The sequence below is a fragment of the Eurytemora carolleeae genome, unplaced genomic scaffold, assembly GCF_000591075.1.
Source record: "Eurytemora carolleeae unplaced genomic scaffold, Eaff_2.0 scaffold1291, whole genome shotgun sequence".
Taxonomy (NCBI): Eukaryota; Metazoa; Arthropoda; class Copepoda; order Calanoida; family Temoridae; genus Eurytemora; species Eurytemora carolleeae.
Window position 1 is genome coordinate 88,716 of NW_019397371.1, and position 4,645 is coordinate 93,360.

The window sequence follows — 4,645 nt, forward strand, 5'->3', positions numbered from 1 at the left end:
TATCCTTCCTCTCACTTATTTATTTCCCTTTCCTTGGCCCCTATCCTTCCTCTCACTTATTTATTTCCCTTTCCTTGGCCCCTATCCTTCCTCTCACTTATTTATTTCCCTTTCCTTGGCCGCTATCCTTCCTCTCACTTATTTATTTCTATCCCAAACACTTTTATCCCTGCCCTTCTCCTCTCTTTATCTCCTTCTGACAATTGTTTCCCCTTCAATTCCTTATGTTCCACTCATTGATTTCACCCCTGTCCTACCTCTCACTTTCTCCCTATATACTTCCTTTCCCCTACTTCCTAATTTCCACATCCTCACTTTTTAATTTCCCTATCTCTTCCTTCTCCTATCTTCTTTTTGTCCTTGCCCCTACTCTAACCCCTTCCCATAGATATACACCGGAGGGTTACAGTTGAAATTGAAAATTGAATTGAAATGTATAATTGGTCCATTTCTCTGCTGCCACCTATTGTACTTGACAATCTATTTGATATTCTGTGGTGAAATCTTTGTGCCAAGCGTCAAAGAAACAAATTAGCTAAATCTAAAAAATCTATAAATATAATTTATTTCCTAAATAGTTCTTCAGAAAATTATACTTTTTTCATTTCTGACAAAAAAATTCTTGATTTTTTCAAGTTCATCTTGGACACAGTGCTGCAGAATACGGCCTTCTACAGCAATCTTTTCCTTGCAGCTGGCAGAGTATAAACTGGTATCATAGCGCAACCTATCAGGATTCTACTTTATATGTTTCCATTTCCTTTGTTTCTGGCAAGAGGGAGGGAGAAGAGAAGCATAGAGAAACCCATCCCTCTCTGCACTATTCTTTTCTTTTTTCCAAGTAGGGTGTACCGCCATGTTATTCCACACAAGGTTCTGTTCAGTCACAAGAAACTGGAGAGAGTTGTATATGAACCTGACTGTTCCGAGCTCCCTTGATACTTACACATAAAACCAGATTCAATCGAAAGAATTAACGTCTTTCTGACGAGTTTGGATACTAAATAACAGCTAACCAGGCTTGTTATTAAGGAGTATACTTAAAGCTGCCAGTAGCAAAATCTGGATTCGGCTCGGTAAAAATCCTCCATTTTCCAGGTTAATACAGCATTAAAGAAGAATTGCAGGCCTTCAATGTTTCTTGTAGTTCCGTTTATTTCTTTTCCATTTGTGTGCAGGGGTGCATACGGGGGATATACACCCCTGGCTAAAGTTTCTCTTGTTTGCCATTTTCTATCTCTCACCCTGTATCTCTGCCTGAGTGCTTTAGAAGCGCAAAGCCATATCCGGTTGTTGCTTCTCTGAAAGCTAGATGTACACAGAGAAATAAATATCTCACAAGGAAGTTAAACTGCCTTTTAAATCGGAAATACTTCTGAGGAAGTTTGGGTTTGACTGGAATAAATACAGGGTTGTTTGAGATAGAAAAAACATGCTCCAGTTTAGGGCAAATACCCAGCAAAAGGAACAGATATAATGGAGAAAGTCATAGTTTAAAAAATCCTACTCAAATTGATTGAGCTGGGAGTTCAGAGGACCTTTTTAGGATTCATTTGAGACCTATAGGCTATAATAATACGTTTTTACGGTTTATGATTTTTTTAGCTTTTTAGCAAAAACGCAAATTTGATCTCTAAAATCCTCTTAGATTGTCCATTCTGTAGGCTCTATTTGGTTTGTAAAAATTATTTGATAACAACAACAATGAAAATTCTACAGTAAACCAATTAGTTGATTAGGAACAGGTTGAGAAAATAAAAATTAAATCTAAACATCGAGAAGAAGTGATCTTATTCAGTTATCGGTTTCTGTTATATTTAATTGTTAACAAACGTTTTCTGTAGATTTTCTGGAATTTTGAAAAGACAACAATTGAAGAATTTGAAGAAATTCAATATAATGATGATAAAGAAATAATTGATTCTACCATTGATTTCTTTACAAATTTCTATTGCGAAATATGTGATATTAGGCTTTTAGGGCGCTTTGCTCCAATCTTCTATTTCAACTGTGAACTTTTTCTCTTTGTACACATTATAAAAGAATGCAAAAAAAGCTCGCGGAGGTGAGGCGAGGTCCCTCACAAAATTTGGGCCCAATCGGTTAAGCCGTTTTGACGTTTATTGGATGCAAACAAACAAACAAACGGGTAGACAGACAAGCAAAGTACATATATAGATATATTTATTTTAAAATCTATATATATAATTTATAAAAGTAAGTATGGAGAAATCTGTTTGTGAGGTTCAATTTAAATTTAGTTTATAAGTCGTCTTCATTTTACATAAACTTATCCAACCCTTAATACTGGGCAAACCACAGATATACCAGTTTAAACTAACCCTGACTTTGAACTCAAGGATTCCAGCAAAAAAACTACGTCTTTTTTGATTTTTTCCCCAGATTTTGATTCAGAATTCAGAATACAATTTCATGAGTCTACATTACAAAGTCAAAGTACAGTTTCAAGAGTACAGCGTACAGAGAAAAGTGTAGAGAATAAATAGCACAGAATACAGTGTACAGATCGTACATAGTATAGTGAACAGAGTTTTTTAATTTATGAATTTATTCTGAAAACAATTTAATAGAGGAATTGTTCACTAAAAACGTTTTTTTGCATTTTTTGAGGAAACCCATGGGGGTGACATATGCTAAAATAAACTGCATTTTTCTTATCACACGGGCAACGTTAGGCACATGAGCTATTAAGTGAATTAAGACCAAGCGCGGCTAAACGGCAGGAGTAACCAGGGCAACGCTGTCCGCCGAGCCTTCAGCTAGTATTTAGTATAAACTAAAATAATCAATGATCAAATTACCGAATATTCGAAAATTAATTCAGCTCTCTCTGTTGAATGAAAGTAAATTATCGTTCTTAAATAAAATATAATAAAAAGCTAGTTACCTTTTATTTAGTAGCTATTTTTTCGAGGATATCAAACAAACTGAAAACGACAATTTAAGACCAAAGCATAATTTCAACCGAATTATTTTTAAAAAAATTTAAAGAGTAACAACTTTGGGGCACTAAGAGATTTTTTTTGTATTTTTCAAGAAGAGGATACCAGGATACCCGGATACCAGGATACCCGGATACCAGGATACTAGGATACCAGGATACCAGGATACCAGGATACCTGGATACCAGGATACAAGGATACCAGGATACCAGGATACCAGGATACCAGGATACCAGGATACCAGGATACCAAGATACCAGGATACCAGGATACCAGGATACCAAGATACCAGGATACCAGGATACCAGGATACCAGGATACCAGGATACCAGGATACCAGGATACCAGGATACCAGGATACCAGGATACCAGGATACCAGAATACCAGGATACCAGAATACCAGGATACCAGGATACCAGCCCTAGCTTTCTCATTTTTGACACTATCACCGTGAAATTTGTCGACTTTTACTAGATAAAAAGTCCGCTCTGTGTAAAAAATCTAAAATAGCTTACAACTGTTTTATGACAGAAGCTACAGATCTAAAAACTATATTTTTGAAAAGCCCTTGAAAAAAAGGATGTAGAATCATGTGTCACACTTTGATATTTGTTTTAAACAAAAAAAATATCTTTTACATTGATGGATATTTCATATATATTTTACAGTCAGAGCTGGGAACTTTAGATATAGATACCCTTAATCCCGATTGCTAAATCTGAATATTAAATGCGGAAACTTTTAATTTCCTACTTAATCCGCTCTTTTCTATCTTTTTTGGATATCCCTACAAGATTCCAACCAATTAGAGCTTATGGCGCACAAAATTTAAAATTTCCCAGCTTCTGATTGGCTGTTCTGGATTCTGTATACGTCACTCCATTGGTCGACTTTTACACACTTTTCTGAATACAAACTAAAGATTATCTTAATCTTGAGAATATTAAAAAGAGGAGATCAAAGCATTCATCTCAAAAACCACAATTCTAAAGTTTTAAGCTCAGGACATTCAATATACATGACAATCTCGGAACAAGACATTATTAAAATGGACATTTAAAAAAGACATTTGAAAGACATAATGACATTTCATGAATATTGTAATGTATAATTTACCTTAAAGTAGATATATATGGTAGTTATATGTAAGCTGTTTGCTTAAAGCTGTTTTATAAACTTTTTCTCCCGGGAATTTCATTCTACAGAAATTTGATCAAAAGGAATTTTTTTCTCGAAAATGTTGGCAGATTCCATTAAACCTATGCACAGTGCGAAATTATAAAGAAAAAATATACTTTAGATGGCGGGGGGGGGGCACTGCAAACTAGACAGTAAAAGAAGGTTAAAATCTATTCAACATCAATAATACTACTTTGTGACCTTATAGCTCATCTAGTTTTATTTCTACGCAGAATATCAAACTTATCTGACCTGAGCTGAAAACTTTAGAAAGAGATATCCTTAATCCTGACTGCTTAATTAACCTGGAGATTAATAACAATAGAAGAACAAGCGTAATTTAATCTCAAGATTAAAAAAGAGTCCATTTACCATTAATCCTGATATCCACCATTCAAAAGTTCCCAGCTCTGAAAACTTTAGAATGAGATATTCTTAATCCCGATTACTTAATTTGAGTATCCAATGGACACAAATCAAAAACAGGCTTTTTTTAATTTAG